Source organism: Rhinatrema bivittatum, chromosome 2 (assembly GCF_901001135.1).
Source record: "Rhinatrema bivittatum chromosome 2, aRhiBiv1.1, whole genome shotgun sequence".
In the NCBI taxonomy this organism is placed as follows: domain Eukaryota; kingdom Metazoa; phylum Chordata; class Amphibia; order Gymnophiona; family Rhinatrematidae; genus Rhinatrema; species Rhinatrema bivittatum.
In genome coordinates, this window is record NC_042616.1 from 96,964,296 (window position 1) to 96,983,617 (window position 19,322).

General features: G+C 44.1%; 1 protein-coding gene across 9 annotated transcripts in view; it reads left to right on the top strand.

Moving 5' to 3' along the window:
* The window catches only part of RBM33 (RNA binding motif protein 33), a 523,998-nt gene that overhangs the window by 90,878 nt on the left and 413,798 nt on the right, over positions 1 to 19,322 (top strand). The window lies entirely within an intron of this gene.

A 19,322-nucleotide genomic window follows, 5' to 3' on the forward strand; every position in this document is an offset into this window, starting at 1 on the left:
ATTTCATTGGTAATTATAGGAAAAATATTGAGCAGGAGACATATAATTATGAAGTTTATTGATGAATGCTAATATGGTATAGTTTTGGACGAGTTCTCTCTAGTCACTTCAGTCAAACAGATTGATTTAAGTGTTTTTCCATCATTGAACATACCATGTGCTAATATGAAAATGCTTATTTTTATGAGACTTATAACAGACTGTATAACAGATAAAGAATACAAGATCTATTTAGTCTGTCATTTTTCTCTGTTTTCTGCTATCCGGTAAGCTCTACTTGATCTATAGTGGGCATAGGGTGGTACCAGATCTCAAAAAGTAAAACTTCAGTCCCCTGAGATAGGGGGTGTTTGGTGAAAATGTTTTGGTGGCAATTTGGATGTTTTTTGGATGGTTGAGGGCAAGTTAAAATTGGAGAGACTGGAGAGTGAATAACTGTGGTATGTGTGGCTGTGTAAAGAAACCAAACTAAGAGTTTTAGGATGGGTACAATGTGTATAATTAACACAGAAAAGGAGACTTTTGAGAAAATGTGGAATATTAATTTCCACAATTGTATAATTTAGAAACACTAGGTGGCAGTCCATTTGCAAGATGGGTATGTTAAGGGGAAGAATTGGGATAAAAGAAAAGATGAATGAGTGGGAGATTGAAGGGATGGAAGCTGGATGATTGGAAAAACATAAATATGAATTTGAGGTTCATATCGAAAGAGGGAAATTACCCTTACAGTAATTTTTCCAGATAAGCAGGCTGAATTAGCCAAGCTTTCATGGAGTGCTTCCTGGCGGCTTTCGGTGGGAACCTTTCCTAGCAGCAAAGTTTTGCTGCTGCACGTCTGTGTGGTGCCTTCCCACGCGGCTAATGGTCTCCTCTCAGTTTTCACTTTCCCCATGCGCGATCGGACGCGGATTCTTCTCCTCTCACAATCTCCTCTCTTTGCAGTTTTTCTCTCTCTGAGAACCCCCAAAAGCACTTTTCAGTGCTTTTGGGGGTTGAAAGCCTTTCCGGACTCTGACTGATGCTCACACCAAATACAGAAAGACGGACTATCTCCCACTAAACTGATACGGACATACCAAACACTGCACGTTCTTATTCTTGTTAAATTTCTATCGTCTTCTTCTTCTTCTTTTCCCAGTTAGAACCATCCTTGTTTTATTGTAACTGATTTTTTTCTGCGCACTTTTATAACTTGTTATAATTTGTAAATGTATAAAATGTATACTCATGTTATATTTATACACGTTTATAATGTATTGATCACCCCTGTTTTATGTAAACCGACATGATACGAATCTCCGTGAATGCCGGTATAGAAAAAACTCAAATAAATAAATAAATAAATAACCATGGCTTCTAAGGCCCCTGGTTTTAAATTTTGTCGCTGTGTCAAAATCATGTCAGTCACAACAAAAAATGTGCGGCATATAATATACTGGACAATAATATAGCAACAAAACAATTATTTATTTTGCATTTGCACACTGGAAATGTGCAAAAAATTTAATATATAATTTACAATGTTGTAAGAACGACAGAGCCCTGACACGGCCGTGTTTCGCCTCCAGCTGCATCAGGGGGACCTAAGTTTATCAAAATTGAAGTTTACACCTCTTTGGATCTTTGTCCTCACTATCTGGAGGCCAATCTGGCCAGGTTCTAAACTTGCTTTGGAAGTACAGAGTACACCTTTTCAGCCCGGATGTTTTCGGATGTCACATAAAATTACAGAAGAAAAGCTTTGTTCACTCGGAAATCACGAAAAATAATTTTTATTTCCGCAATCCTCCCGACACCCGCGGGAGGTTTTTCAACCTCTTTGGAGACTTTCATCCAACCTCAGCCGTGATGTCTCCAGCAAATTTGAGCTCTCAGCTCTGAGCCAACCTAAACAATTTGAATTCTTTTCCCCAAGCTACCTCGTAAGCTGATCCAACGGATTTTCCAATAGTTAAAATAACCGTTTATAATATATACAATTTTGATAAACTTCGGTCCCCCTGATGCAGCTGGAGGCGAAACACGGCCGTGTCGGGGCTCTGTCGTTCTTACAACATTGTAAATTATATATTAAATTTCTTGCACATTTCCAGTGTGCAAATATAAATAATTGCTTTATTGCTATATTATTGTCCAGTATATTATATGCCGCACATTTTTTGTTGTGATTTTCCTATATGTGTGTGCTGTTAACTCCGCCTCTTCTCTGTGGAAAATCATTTGAGTGACAGACGGACGCAAGTTTTGCTACATCTACCTCGGGCCCGACCATGATATGGCAGCCTGCTGGGACTGTGGGAGGATGTCCCTCAGGGCCCAGTGGCAAAGAGCTGTGAAGATCGACCGTCTTCGGGAAGGGGACCATGATGCATCAGGGTCCTGTGCCCCACAACGATTGACACACTCTTACCCAGCGAGGGATCCCAACAAGCCCAAAGAAACAAAAAGAGCCTCCTCCCTGCAACCCTCCTCCAAAACAAAGCACTTGGAGGGTAGAGGTAAGGCCAGAGAGCTCTCTCACAGACGGCCTCAACAGGAGCCAGCTTCAGACTCAGCCCGGACCCTGGGTGTATTGTCGGCGCCGCAGCATTCATCGTCAGGGCATGGAGATGCGCCGCACTGGGCCCATGAACTGATGCGTCGTGCATTGTCTGACGCAAAATCCCACTTGACGCAGGACTTCGATGTCCCGACGCTCCCGGTGCCAGTACCTGTGACGATGCACCTGACGCCATGTGGTGCGTCAGGTGATCCACCGCATGTGACATACCAAATATAAGTGGAAAACCCGCCATGTCAAGCACCGGTTCTCAGAGCCTAGACAACACTCAGCCCCACGGAGTCTGGAGCGCGTGGACCCCCTGACACTCACGATACTATTATCTGACCTGGATTATTCTGGGGAGTCAGAAGGGGACGTTCCCCATTGTTCACACCGCTCCTCTTTCTCCACCTCTGCCAGAGATGGTGACTGGAAATGATGGTCAGATGGGAAGTCCTCTACCTCTAGGCATTCATCACACGGATGCCTCTCAGGAGCCTCCCCACCTCCAAAAAGGAGGAAAACAGTTAAGCAAACCCAACGAACTCAAAGGAGTAGCCTCACAAACGTTGTCCCAGATCACTGGGCTTCTTCAAAACTTCCTTTACTCAGTAGTCTTTGAGCAACAGCCAGGTTCACCATGAAGTCTTTCTGGTGTGGGTTCGGGTCATTCCATACCTCCCTCTCCTCCAGACTTGGATACTGAAATCTTGGTTAGAGAGCTAAGCCCGCAAGGAAGTCCATATAGCAGGGAACCGCATGGCCCCTCTCCGCCATCTCCCAGCTCTTCCACGGGAATTTCCTCTGATCCTCTGGGTGGCTCGCTGGAGTCAACATCACCACCTGAGGACCTTTCTTACTCCAGATTTGTGGAGAAGATGGGCTCTGTATTAAATCTGGAGACGAAGAAGTTACCTGACCCACGATCCGAAGTACATGACTTCCTTAAGATCTTCGATGTCCCGGCTCAGGCTACGGCTCTTCCATCCTATTCAGTCTTGGACACTGTCATGGACAAAGCCTGGGAGACTCCTTTCTCCACACCCACCATGTCCAGAAAGACTGAACTAAAATTTCGTATGCACAAGTCTCCCCCCTTTGCCGCCATGCAACTTCCAAATGCGTCGATTGTCATGGAGTCTGCTTTAAAAAAGGCCAGGAAACATGGCTGTATTCCAATACACCACCGGGCAAGGCAATAGGTACCTGGATGATTTTGGAAGAAAAGTATTCCAGAGTTCCATGCTGAGCGCTAAGGTGCAACAGCACCAGTTCTATATTACCCAATATCTATACGAGTGCCTCCAATGCCTGAAGTCTGAAGAGGATCATCCTTCAGAATTGAACTTCCATAAGTGGATGGTAAGCAATCTAGAAGAGGTCCTTTTATGTACCATCTATAAGGGCTTTGATCTATCAGCCCGGACCTCAGCAGCCGCTATAGCAGCACATTGCATAGCGTGACTTTGGGCGAGTGCAATCCGCGAAGATGTCCATGACATGCTTGCCGATCTCCCCTGCAAAGGGGATAACTTATTTGGCAACAAACTTTGTGAAATGGTGTCACAACTTAAACAGAGTGAGGCGGTGTCATCCCTGACATCGTTCCCGGATCAGCCTACCTTGAAACACTATTACTCCTCCTACACGAGACCCTTCTATCCCCGGTGCTCTTACAAACCATACCCATCATGCTGTCCTCCATCTTAAGCCACCCAGAGGGCTCAACCACCACAAACAACCACAATGGGGCCAGCCCTGGACCTAGCGCACTCCCAAGCCAGCCCCAGCTTCTGTTCCCAAAAACCAGCCGTCTTTTTGAGCTGGCTGCTGCCACAGCTACTGCAATCAGTAGGCGATTCCTTGCTTCATTCACACCAGTATGGGGACAGATTACGTCCGACCGTTGGGTTCTTAGCATCATCCAGAACAGTTACTGTCTCAATTTCAGAACACTTCCAGCATTACCACATTTGACCCCTCCTGCTCGGGAGACTGATACTCTCCTCCTTTTATGGGAAGTCAAACTCCTGAGCTAAGGAGCATTTCGGGAGTTTCCTGTTCCCAGCGGTCCCTGGGGTTCTATTCACAATACTTCCTCATACCCAAGAAGAGCGGAGGACTGTGACCCATTCTGGATCTCAGAGCACTGAACAGATTCGTGATCAGGGAAAAATTCAAGATGACCTCTCTCAAGAGCATCTTACCTACCTACAGCCCAGAGACTGGAGGTGCTCACTGGACCTCAAAGATGCTTATGCTCACATTGCCATGCACCCCGCTTCCTGGCGCTACCTGTGCTTCCAAATTCAAACACACTATCAATATTGAGTTCTACCTTTCGGCCTCTCATCAGCGCCCAGGGTTTTCACCAAATGTCTAACGGTAGCTGTGGCCCACCTTCGAAAGGAGGGCATAAAAGTCTTCTCCTACCTTGACGATTGGCTTCTAGTAGCCCCAAGCCTGTGTCTGATTCACACCCATCAAATTCAAGTTCTATCTTGTTTGGAAGGCCTGGGCTTCCTAATAAACCTCGAGAAATCTCACCTCAACTCTTCTCAGACACTACAATTTATGGATGTGCTCATCAACAAACAACTCTGCAAAGCCTTCCTCCCAGAAGACAGGATCAACACATTTCAAACCCTGGCCAGAACCCTGAGATGTTTAAAACAACCTACTGCACACCAAATCCTAACACTCTTGGGTCACATAGCAGCAGCCACATATGTAATACCTCACGCTGTCTCCACATGTGCTGTCTCCAATGGGGCTTAAAAGTCCCAGTGTCCCCGTGTTCTCACCCGATGTTGAGAAGAATACGACTAACCTGCTCAATGGTGAGAGATGTGGACTGGTGTTTGCAACCAAAACATCTGCACTCAGGTGCCTGTTTTCTACTTCTGCCTCATGAGATCATACTGACTACAGATGCGTCCATGAAGAGTTTGGGGGGCCCATGTAATGCATCTATGATTGCATGCTATGGTTGCCAGTGGAGTGGAACTTGCAAATCAACCTACTAGAACTCAGAGCCATTCGCTACACCATTTGCACCTTCTCGCAGCTTTCACAAAAATCGGTCATGATTTACACAGACAACCAGGTAGCCATGTACTACCTAAACAAAGAAGGAGGGTCCGGTTCCAGGACTTTGTGCAAAGAATCCGTACTACTTCTGGAATGGGCACTAGCACACTCGATACAGCTTCAAGCCACTTATCTCCCTGGTGTAAGGAACTCTGAAGCAGACAGACTCAGCCTTCTCTTTCATCCCTATGAGAGGGAGTTGAACAAGGAAGTAGCATCCTATAATTTTCATAGGTGGGAACACCTCTAGTGGACCTCTTTGCCACAGAACGCAACGCAAAGGTGCCGCAGTTGTGTTCCCTCTATCTGAGCAACAAAAGGATAGCCCAAGACGCCTTCCTCATAACATGGTCAGAGAATCTTTTCTATGCATTCCTTCCAGTTCCGCTGATAGGACGGGTATTACAGAAATGCATGGCGGACAACTCAGATCTCATCCTCATCACCCTGGCATGGCCCCAACAACCGTGATACGCCTACCTAGTTCATCTCTCCATACAATCGCAGATTCTCCTCAGGAGTAGGGTCGGCCTTCTATCACAGGAGGAGGGGAACATTGATACATCCTATGCAAGACTCCCTTCACCTGATGGCGTGGAGAGTGAAAGGGAGGTAGGTATTAAGCCATCTTTCCATCGCTCACGACATCCAAGATATCCTAATCTCAGCACAGAAACTTTCCACGAGGAGGAATTATGTAGCCAAATGTTCACAGTATTGCCGCTGGTGCATAACTGTGTCCCTGGACCCCTTCCGTTCTTCACCAGAATAGCTGCTTAAATACTGTCACCTACTATTTCAATCCGGTCTCACTATCTCATCCATCAGGGTACACCTCAGTGTTGAGGGCATTTCCGTGCATTCTTTAATATTCCGCTTCATGAGGGGCGCCCTACGGTTCAGGCCCCCTGTGACGCCTCTGCTGTTCCTTGGGACTTGAATGTCATCCTCGAGACACTGATGCTACCCCCCCTTTGAACCACTAGGGAAGGTTGACTTGAAGTTTCTAACCTGGAAGGTGCTATTTCTCGTTGCCAATACGTTGGCTTGACGGGTGGGAGAACTGCAAGCGCTGGTGCATTACTCTCCTTTTCTTCAGTTCTATCATGACAGAGTCACCCTGCGAACATATCTGACCTTTTTTTGCCAAGGTGGTTTCCACCTTCCACCTCAATCAGACAATCATACTGCCAACCTTTTTTCCGAAGCCTCAAGCATCAGAAAGGGAGGCACTATTACATACACTAGATTGCAAGAGAGCATTGGCTTACTATAAACAAAGGGCCTTGAATCGCTATAAAAAGAACACAGATGCAGCAAAAAAAGACTTTTATAACAAAAAAAATCCTGAAATATCAGCATAACCCAAGAATGCTTTTTTCTATAGTTAAACACCTAACCAAACACTCCCTCCAGACTGACAGCTCTTTGCCGGAAGACAAATGTGATGAGATTGCTTGGTTCTTCAAAAATAAAATTGACACATTAAATGCAAATGTCAATTTAAATTCAAATCAAGACATTAAGATGAATAATAAAGAAAGTGTAGCATGGACCACATTTGACCTTACTTCAGCTTCAGAAGTTGAATCATTGATAAAAAAAATTTAATCCAGCCCATCTTCCCGTTGACGCTATTCCAGTTTTTACCTTGAAGACAATTGCTAACATCATTGCTCCTCCGATTGCCTCAATTATTAATTTATGTTTAACGGAAGGTAACTTTCCTGATGTTTTAAAAGAATGCAATAATCAAACCTATCTTAAAGAAACCTCATCTCGATCCTGCGCAATTAAGCAACTATAGACCCATTTGAAACCTGCCTTTTAAAGCAAAAATTACAGAAAAGGTGATACAAAACCAATTGGCCGACTTTTTAGACACTAATAATATTTTATTCCCAAATCAATTTGGTTTTAGAAAAAATTTTAACACAGAAACTCTTTTAATTGCAGTGACAAATATCATTTTAAGAAGGTTCGATCAGGGCAAAGTTATTTTTTTAGTACTTTTAGATCTATCAGCAGCGTTTGATACCATTGATCACCTTATTTTAATTAAATGACTAAAAGAAATAGGTATCAATGATATTGTTTTAAAATGGTTTTCTTCCTTCCTCAAAAAACATTCATTTCAGGTAAAAATAAAAAACTCATCATCCAATAAAATTCCTCTTGAAACTGGAGTCCCACAAGGGTCGGCTCTTTCAGCTACCCTCTTCAATATATATATATGTTTTACCAATACGTCATCTACTAAGCGGGCTAGGATTAAATTTTTATGTGTATGCTGACGATATACAGTTTCTTGTCCCGGTCAATGATACAATTGAACAAACATTCAAAATTAAAGTAGTATACCTAATGGCCATAAAACAATTCCTACAGCACATGAAGCTGATAATTAATATGAATAAAACAGAAATAATATGTTAGAAAGAAAATGCAGGCAAGACGAGCTTCCCCACCTGATATTAGACAATGATACAAAAATTAAACCCTCCTCATTTGCAAAAGACCTTGGAGTCACACTTGACTCAGAACTAAATTGGAACAAACACATCGCGATCAAACTAAGAGACGGGTATTTTAAACTTTTAACCTTCCAGAGATTAAAACCGTTGCTGGATCCAAATGATTTTAGATCAGTTCTACAAGCGTTGATATTTGCAAATATCGACTATTGTAATTCACTCTTATTAGGCTTACCGCAAAACACCATCCGACCACTTCAAATCCTGCAAAATGCCGCTGCCTGAGTCTTAACAGGTAATAAAAAATTTGATCATATAACCCCAATCCTTATCTCATTACATTGGCTGCCAATCAACTATCGCATACAGCACAAGACTGCATGTATTATTCATAACATAATCTATGGTACAAAAGCAGAATGGCTAAATACAGCAATACGTTTACACATTCCTCAAAAAAACTTGCGATCAGCAAACCAGGGACTACTAACTATCCCTACAATTAAATCAGCTTGGCTATGTCAGTTACGTGAACGAGCAATTTCCATAGCAGGCCCAAAACTCTGGAACACCCTTCCTGCAGAAATAAGACTGCAAGCAGACATTAAAAAATTTAAAGCAGAACTCAAAACATGGCTTTTTAAATGTGCATACGCAAAAACACAATGATAAACCAACAGAGGCTTAATGCAGTTTCTTATACTTATTTTATTCTTCTAATTTAGTTTTTATTAATTTATTTGACACTTTGACTAGTTATTATTTTAATCATGTTCTAATATTTTTTTTACTTTTTATACTGTCTACAAAGATGTCTCTATTTATTTTTATATTTTCATTTTAATTGATATTTTGATATGACTGAGCATTGTATTTTCTTGTGTTTAATATATTGTACACCATTGTGATGGTTTTACTGATATAACGGTTTTCCCATCGATAGCAGGACTGAATTAGCCATGCTGTCATGGGATCTGTCAATCAGGTCTGGGAGGCGGAGATTGTCAAAGCAGAGATTAGAGCTTTGCTGTCTGCGGCTCCGTGTGTGTTCCCGCGCAGGAAAGTAACAGAATCTCCTTAGTCTGTTTTTTCCGCGAGCGGGATCGCACACGGAGCTGTTCTTCTCCTCAGCGTTGAAAAATAGAAATGTCAAAATCGGGGTTTAAACCTTGTAATTGCGGAAAGGTAATGTCGGTCACAGATGGTCATGACCAATGTTACCGATGCCTGGGGCCAGATCACAATCGTGACGATTGTGAGTATTGTTCAAGAATGTCTCCAAGAGCCCTAAAAAAACGGGCCTATAGACTTCAGGAACTTTTTGCCTTATCGGAGCCATCGGCGGCTCATTCGTCACCTGGCCCTACTTCGTTACAGGCTCCCTCAAAAAAGAGGGCATCGTCGTGGGATCCTCAATCCTCCAAAATTGGAGGTAAGGACTTGACGAACCAGCAAGGGTAATTGGATTTTAAAAAATCCACAGTCCCAGAATCGCCAGCGCAGGAGACATCGGCGCCAGACATCCAAGCGCCTAAAACTTCTGCGCCTAAAATACCTTCTGCGCCGAAGACACTTGGGCGCAGGACACCGAAAGACCCTGCGCGCATGGCACAGAAAACTTCTGCGCGCACGGAGCTGAAGATTTCTGCGCGCATGGTGCCGAAGATGCCTGTGTGCACAGAAGCAGCAACACCTGTGCGCATGGCGCCGACGATATCTATGCGCACAGCGCAGGATCTGTCTGTACGCATGGCGCTGGAGACATCGGCGCCAATCACTCCTGGGCGCTCTTGTGCGCATAAACCCAAATCGGCGCACAAATCACCAGATCATGGCTTAAAGCGACGACGTGGACATTCCAGAAGATCTTATTCCACCTCTCCATCGCTAACGCCACCTCATTCAGATACTTCCTTCTCTTCGAGAGCTACTTCAACAGAGTATACAATAAAACGTAGAAAGCGATCACCGTCTTCACGTACAAATCATACAGACTCTTCGTCACACTATTATCATAAGCACTCTCGGCACTCCCACCACAGAAAGTCTGAGAAAAGGAGTGCAACATGGGAAGTAAGCCCTTCGACTTCTATATCATCTCATGTACCAACTTCAAACACCTTCTCCCACAGAGAAGTCATAGAAGTTGATTCCTCTAACGCTTCTACAGCTTCAGAGGATTCGAGGGACATCATATGCGACAAAAAACAGAAAGACCATAAAGTATATACTACTTTACCTCAGAACACGCCAATCCACCCTAAAGCAGGTGGGTCACAAGAACCAGATACAATAATGCCCCCTCGTACAAAAGAGGCATTTTATCAATTGTCCCAATCTTTAGCAGGGTTTTATGAAACTCTTCAGTCATCGTTCAAAATGACTAATATTGCTGCTGATAGTTCTCCGGAACATAAGATGCAAACTAATAGAGAACAGTCGGTAGAGCCTCCGACATCTCCCATAGCAAACCAACCAGCTTCACCAAATTATAAACAGGATACATCATTTGACTCTCCTTCACTGCAAACATCCCCATCATCATCTACGGGATTCCCATCGGATCCGCAGGAACAACCTCAGGAGCCGTACTCCCCTCCGGAAGACCTTACATACCCAAAATTTCTAGAAAAATTGGGTACAATACTGCATCTAGAGGTCCAAAAAGAGACAGACCCTAGATCAGAAACCCTTGGTCTCCTAGAAATTTTGATACTCCAGGAGAACCAACATCTCTTCCACCACAAGAAATCTTGCACTCTGTCTTACAGAAATCCTGGGAAACACCTTACGCAATCTCAGCGGTATCCAAGAAGACGGACATAAAATTCCGTATGAGGAAAACATCAACATATTCTATACCACAATTACCTCATGCTTCAATTGTGGTAGAATCAGCGATGCAAAGATTTAAGAAAACAAAGTCGCATTCCTCATACCCGCCAGCGAAAGATAACAAATATTTGGATGAGTTTGGTAGGAAAATATACCATAACTCATTGTTGAGTGCCCGAGTTATGCACTATCAATTTTACATGGTACAATACCTCTATGAGTGCATACAAGCTATAAAAGGGATGTTATCTTCAACGGCGGATCAGATACCACTGCCGCTTCACGACATGGAAGAATGCTCGCGACACCTTTTGAGGTCAATCTATGAAGCATATGAGACATCTTCCAGAGCGTCTGCAACAGCTATTTGGGCTGCAACAGCTATTGCAGCCCAAAGACTAGCATGGTTACGCTCAAGTTCGATACGTGAAGATTTGCATGAGAAACTAACAAACCACCCATGTACAGGAGATAACCTGTTCGGGGAACGATTTCAGGACACAGTAGGTAAACTGAAGGAGGAAGCTCTAGCAGTACAATCATTAACATCACAACCTCATTATTCGACTACAAGACCTTACAGGTCTTACCAGTCCTTTCATACACAGTCCTACCCTTCCTACCAGCATCCTGCTCCACAACAAAATACCTCCAACCAATGTAGAGGTAAAGCATGTAACCAGAGACAGCAGGCTCAACAGCCAGCTACTGCACTAAAATCGACTCCATCTTTTTAGTTACCCAGCCACCATCATAACAGCAAGCACCACCTGGCAGGATTCATTCTTGCCTAGCAGCCTGGGAAAGGATAACATCCGATCAATGGGTTTTGGAGATAGTACGACACGGTTATCCACTCCAGTTTGTCACAAAACCCACATTACCTCATCTTTCCACTCTCAAGACTCACGACTTCCAACCACAATTGGAGGAGAAAATTGCTTTGCTTCGAAAACAACAAGCAATTCGACGAATTTTCCTGGGAAACCAATCAATAGGATTTTATTCCCCATATTTCCTCATAACCAAGAAGTCGGGTGGCCTTCGTCCCATACTGGACCTCAGGGAATTGAACAAATTTCTCACCAAAGAGAAATTCAAAATGGTATCGTTGAAATCAATTCTTCCTCTGTTTCAAACCAACGATTGGATGTGTTCCATCGATCTCAAGGATGCCTACACACATTCCAATCCATCCATCCTCGTGGCGTTACCTATGCTTTTGCTACAAGCATCAACACTACCAGTATAAAGTTCTTCCCTTTGGACTATCGGCTGCACCCAGGGTTTTCACCAAATGCATGGTTTTGGTGGTGGCTCATCTCAGACAACAAGGTATAACCATTTTCCCATATCTGGACTATTGGCTCATAATCGTCCCAGCTCCAAATGTCTTACTCGATCACCTCCAGCAAGTGATACAATGCTTACAAGAATTAGGGTTGGTGATCAATTTTCAGAAATCACACCTACAACCCACACAACAACTACAATTCATAGAAGCATGCCTCGACACCACTTGCAACCGGGCATTCCTACCAAACGACAGAATATCACAGTTCCGTCACCTTCTGCACGACTTGAACTTTACTCAGAAACTTTCAGCGAGACAAGTTCTAGTAGTCGTAGGCCACATGGCGGCTATTTTCACGGTTCCCAACATCAGGCTACACATGAGACACCTGCAATGGGGTTTGAAACGTCAATGGAAACAACACTCTCAACCATTGACACAGAAAGTATCGTTGACCTCTGAGATGAGGAAAGACATAACATGGTGGCTCCTAGACTCCACCCTGTCCAAAGGAGCATTGTTCAGCTCCCCTCCCCACAACGCAGTCTTAACCACGGATGTGTCTCGCCAAGGGCTGGGGAGCACACCTCGAGATTTACGAGACACAAGATTTATGGACAATCTCGGAACAGAACCTGCAGATAAATTTATTAGAACTCAGAGCGATTCGGAAGGCCTTACAAGTGTTCCAAGACCATCTGAAAGGCCACAGGGTCATGGTCTACACGGACAATCAAGTAGCAATGTTTTACATCAACAAACAAGGAGGGTCCGGTTCATGGTCCCTTTGCAAGGAGACCCTGCAAATATTCAAACACGCTCACAAAAATTGCATACATCTACAAGCAACTTACTTACCAGGAGTAGCAAACACAAGAGCGGACCGGCTAAGCCGCATCTTTCATCCTCACGAATGGGCACTCAATACAGAAATAGCCCAGGACATATTCATGCAGTGGGGGACACCTTCGATAGATCTCTTTGCAACGGAAATCAATGCTCAAGTTCCCAAATTCTGCTCGATAAGACCAAGCCATTTCAGGATTGCCCAAGATGCCTTCCTCATTCTGTGGACGACAGGCCTCCTGTACACCTTTCCTCCCATACCACTCATAACAAGGACAATTCAGAAGTGCATAGCAGACAAAGCTCAACTGATACTCATCGCCCCGGCTTGGCCGAGGCAACCATGGTACAGTTTCCTTCTCCGACTATCCATCATGGATCCAATTCGATTACCGAATCGCCAGGATCTTCTCTGCCAAGATCAAGGGACACTTCTACACCCGTTACACTCATCTCTCCACTTGACAGCGTGGAAATTGAGAGGCTCCTTTTAACAGAACAGGGAGTTTCCACTTCGGCACAATTCATTTTGTTAGAATCTAGGAAACTCTCAACCAGGAAAAATTATAGCTATAAATGGAAACGCTATTCTACCTGGTGCAATTCCAAAGGGGTACCACCATTGGACTGCTCACCTGAATTGCTCATTGATTATCTGCATACACTATATGTAGCTGGTCTAGCCACATCAACCATCAGAGTTCATCTCAGCGCCACAGGCGCCTATCATAGACCAGTTAACAATATTCCTATATCCAATCACCCCTTACTATCTCGTTTCATCAAGGGGTTAACTCATCTTCGTCCTCCAATTGCTAAGCCTCTAGTTCCGTGGAACCTTAACATAGTTTTGGAACAGCTCATGCTTTTCCCATTTGAACCCATGGACTCGGGGCATATTAAATACCTCACAGGGAAATTGTATTCCTGGTTGCAGTAACATCGACACGAAGAGTTAGTGAATTACAGGCCTTGGTCCATTATTCACCATATCTGCAGTTTCATCATCAAAAAGTAGTTCTCCGAATTTTTTCTGGGGATTTCTGTTATAGACCAAATTGAGCTCCCCCACCTAGGTGGGGTTGGGGAGGGAGGGGGGAATTGGGGATGTATTCTATATGCTGTATTCATACTGCTACTGTGATAATGTTATTATATTGAAAGTTAATAAAAGTATTAAAAAAAAAAAAAAAGTAGTTCTCCGAACTCACCCTTCCTTTCTGCCAAAAGTGGTTTCTCAATTCCATCTCAATCAAACCATGGAATTACCCACTTTTTTCCCTAACCTCATTCAAATGATAGGGAAAAACTACTGCACACACTAGATTGTAAAAGAGCCTTAGCATACTATAAAGAGAGAACAAACTCGGACTCCTGTGTTTCTCAACTCTTTGTCTCCTTTGACCCAAAGACACCTGGATTACCGGTGGCTAAACGTACTATCTCCAGCTGGATTGCGCAGTGCATCACGTTCTGTTACGACAAACAAACTACAACTAAGTTCAGAGCCTAAAGCTCACCAAGTCAGAGCAGCAGCAGCCTCATTTGCACACCTAAAGAATGTGCAACCCATAGACATTTGCAAGGCAGCTACATGGTCATCGCTTCATATCTTCACATCTCACTTCCTTGATCAACAGGCAGCCACTGATACGAAGATAGGGCAAGCAATCCTGCAATCTCTATCCTGTCTGTTAATGATCACGTACAAACATATATATCAGAAATAACGTGATCAGGAGCTTGCTTATTTATTTATTTATTTAACACTTTTCTATACTGACCTTCATGGTTGAAGACCATATCAGATCGGTTTACATCGAATAGGGGAATTGTAACTAAAACCATAAGTAGAACAAGAAGAATAAAGTTACATATAACAAGGTTAGTAAACTTGGAAGCTTGAACTGCTAGAAAGAATAGGCCTAAGGAACGTAGTGTTTAAATAGTATAAACAGTAAGAATCATCGGCTCTTAGTCAGAACTTGAAGGTAGTATGGAGATCCATTGTTCATGAAGGATATTCGGTCTAGTGTGTATCAAGGGGATCTGAGAAGGCTTGGCAGAAAAGCCAGGTCTTTAGTTTTTTCCTAAATGTTAAGAGGCAGGGTTCCAGTCTAAGGTCCGATGGGATGTTGTTCCAGATAGTTGGGGCTGCTGTTGAGAAGGGCTCGATCTTTGGTCGAGGTGAGGCGAGTGGCTTTTGTAGGTGGGGCCTGTAAGGTTCCTTTATGTATTTCTCTAGTCGGTCCGTTGGTGATATGGAGAGTGAGAGGGTATTTGAGGTCAAGATGCAGGTGATTGTAAATGGATTTGTGAATTAGAGTGAGTGATTTGTGGATGATTCTGTATTTCACCGGGAGCCAATGTAAGTTACGGAGGATGGGTGATATATGTTCTCCACGGTTGGTGTTGGTCAGAATTCTTGCTGCGGCGTTCTGTATCATTTGTAGAGGTTTGGTGGTTGAGCTGGGGAGACCCAAGAGGAGGGCATTGCAGTAGTCTATTTTAGTAAATATCAAGGCTTGCAGAACTGTCCTGAAGTCGTGGTAGAATAGTAGAGGTTTGAGTCTTTTTAGAACCTGGAGTCTGTAAAAACAATCTTTGGTTGTGGTGTTGATCATTTTCTTTAGGTTTATGCGGTTGTCGAGTAGAACTCAAAGATCTCTTACATGGCTATGCGTGAGCTGGGTATTGAGGATGGTCTGTGGGTTGTCTTGGTTGGAGGAGATGATGAGGAGTTTGGTCTTAGATGCGTTAAGAACAAAATTAAGACTGTTGAGAAGATTGGTGATCAATTTTAGGCATTTGTTCCAGTGTGTGAGTGCTTTTTCGATGGATTCTGTTATCGGAATCAGAATTTGCACGTCATCTGCGAATAGGTAATGTGTTAGGTTAAGGTCTGTTAGAAGCTGACAGAGGGGGAGGAGGTAGACGTTGAAGAGAAAGGGTGATAAAGAGGATCCTTGAGGTACGCCAAGTGAGGAACTTGTTGAGGGTGATTCTTTATTATTAATTTTAACTTTGAAACTTCTATTACTGAGGAAAGATGTGAACCAGCTGAGGGCTGATCCAGATATACCTATGTCTGCTAGGCGAGTCAGGAGGATGGAGTGGTTGATGGTGTCGAATGCCGCTGAGATGTCTAGGAGTACTAGAAGGAAGGAGTAGCCCTTGTCTAATCCCATAATGATGTGGTCTGTTAATGATATGAGAAGCGTTTCTGTACTGCGAGATTTTCGAAATCCATATTGGGATGGGTATAGGATATTGTGATCTTCTAGATATTCTGAAAGCTGTGTATTAACCAATTTCTCTGTTAGTTTGGCTAGGAAAGAGAGATTTGAGATGGGGCGGAAGTTAGCAAGTTCTTTAGTGTCTAAGTTGAGGAGTGGTTTAAGAGAAGCGGTTTTTAAGCTGTCTGGGTACCTCCCTTGGGTTAGCAAACAGTTTATAATGTTCGCTAGAGGACCAGAAATCCTGTTTGGAATTAGTAGCAGGCGTTTGGATGGAATGTTGTCTGCTGGATGGCTAGAGGGTTTCTGTCTCTTGAGGAGGGATTCGATCTCACCGGGGGACGTTGGTTCGAAATTGTTGAGCTTGATTCCAGTGTGGGTGTGAGTGTTGGTGAATGTAAAGCAGGGGGTAGTCTTGGTAGGTAGGAGTGCCAGGGTTTTAGCAGTCTTCTGCTGAAAGAATGAAGCAAGCTCATTGGCCTTAGATTGTGCCTGATCATCAGGTATCGTTGGTGGGGATGACTTTGTGATTTGAGACACATAAGAGAAAAGCGCCTTTGCGTCATATTGGAGATCATGGATTTTGTTTGCAAAGTATTCTCTTTTTGCCTTTAGAATTGAGGTTCTGTAATGATGTAAGGTTCCTTTGTATGTTGATAGTGTTGAAGGGTTTGGAGCTTTGCGCCATCTGTTTTCTTTGTGACATAGGACTTGTTCCATCCGTTTGAGCTCATTAGAGAACCAGGGTTGATTTCCTTTTTTTTCTAGGTTTATTATTTTGGAGACTGCAGGGCATAAATTGTTTGCCACTGCTTCCGTAATGTTGTGCCATGAGAGTACGGCTGAATTGGGGTTGGATAGATCCAGGTTTGCGAGTTCTTTCGCAAGATGGTCGCTGAGGGTCTCGGATGTACATGCTTTTCTGAAATGGATGGTAGAAGGGTGCTGTGGGCTGTGAGTCTGTTGTTTTGCGGAGATCTTGGTGGTTATCAGAAAGTGATCTGACCATGGGACTGGAGTACAAGAAGGTGCCGAAGAGCAGGCGAACTTCGAGTTAATAAAGATAAGGTCCAGTGTGTGTCCTGCTTTGTGTGTTGGGTTGTTGACGATCTGCGTGAATCCTATTGCGTTGAGGGAGTTGAGGAGGGTTTCGCAGTTGGGGGAGCGGGGTGAGGCGTCGGTGTGCAAATTAAAATCTCCCATGATCATGGTAGGGAGGTCTGAATCAATATGCTTCACTATGGATTCAATGAGGGGAGAGGCATCAGCTTCAAGTGATCCAGGCGGGGCATAGACTAGTAGTATTTGGAGTTGTTGCGATTTGACTAAGCCCAGTTCCAGATTGGATTCTGACCTTATTGTATGCGGTGTAAGTCTGAGTTCTTTTTTGGTCGCTAGTAGTAAACCGCCCCCTTTTTTTTTTGTGTCTGTGGGTTGATAATATGTCGTACTTGTGTATAGGTAATTGGTTAATTAGCGCAATGTCTGAGTTTTTTAACCAGGTTTCTGTGATGGCACAGATGTCTGGGTCGGAGTCTAGTAGATAGTCATTGAGGATGTGCGTCTTTTTAGTCAGATTGCGCATTAAATAGGGTAACCGTAAGTAGAGTGAGCCCTAAGAACTGGGTAAGTGGGGTGATCATGATTGGTATGAGGGATCTGAGACTTCTTGATGGTAATTCTGGAGCAGGATAAATGCTGGTGTGGAGACGGTGATGTCTGATAGGTATATTGTGAGTTATCATTTCTTTCGGCCATTCAGCGCTGGAAGATTGCTGGAAGGAGACGGATGAGCACTGGATGATTGTTGGATGTGGAGGGATAAGCACTGGATGAATGTTGGATGTGGAGGGATGAGTGCTGGTTGATTGCTGGATGTGGAGGGATGAGCGCTGGATGTGGAGGGATGAGCGCTGGATGTGGAAGGATGAGCGCTGGATGTGGAAGGATGAGCTTGGGACTCCCATGACAGCATGGCTAATTCAGCCCTGCTATCGACGGGAAAAAGCAAGTTTTCCTACCGAAAATGGTGTTTCCATAGATAGCAGGATGAATTAGCCATGCTGACCCACCCTCCTCCCTGGCAGGCACCTAATCTTCGACCACACTACAGCTTAATCACAGACTGAGGAGATTCCGTTACTTTCCTGCGCGGGAACACACACGCAGCCGCAGAGAGCAAAGCTCTAATCTCTGCTTTGACAGCTCCGCCTCCCGGACCTGATTGACAGATCCCATGACAGCATGGCTAATTCATCCTGCTATCTACGGAAACACTGTTTACGGTAAGCAAACTTGCTTATATAAAACTAATAAACCATAAACTATAATTTCTGACCTCTCGAGATCTGTCCGAGGCTTATCTTCATATTCCCATCTCTTTGGAATATCAATGTTTTCTGTACCTTGTGGTGTTGGGTCACCATTATTAGTTTTGGGTGCTGCCCTTCGGTCTGGCCATCGCCCCAAGAACATTTTCCAAGGTCATGGTGGTCATCGCGGTGGTGTTGAGAAGAGATGGGATCCTGGTGTACCCGTACTTGGATGACTGGCTGATTCGAGCCAGGTCTTTGGAAGAGAGCAGCCGGGTGACCAACAAGGTGATCTCCCTGCTGCGGGGGCTCGGTTGGGTGGTGAACCTGTCCAAGAGCAGTCTCGGACCTTCTCAGTCATTGGAGTATCTGGGAGTTTCATTCGATACAAGGCCGGGCAAGGTCTTTCTGCTGGACACATGGATTCAAAAGTTGATGTCTCAGGTGTGTCAGATGGTGAACACTATCCACCTGACAGTGTGGAGTTATCTACAGGAGTTCAATTTGGCAGCAACCCTGGAAGTGGTGCTGTGGGTGAGGGCACATTGAGTTGTCCTCGGCACTCACTGATGCCTTGTTGGAACCTGCAGTCTCAGTACTATTCGGTTCGCCTCCACTTGCCGATGGAGATCTGTTGTCACCTCCAGTGGTGAATGCAGGAGGTTCATCTGAGGCGGGGAGTGTTCTAGT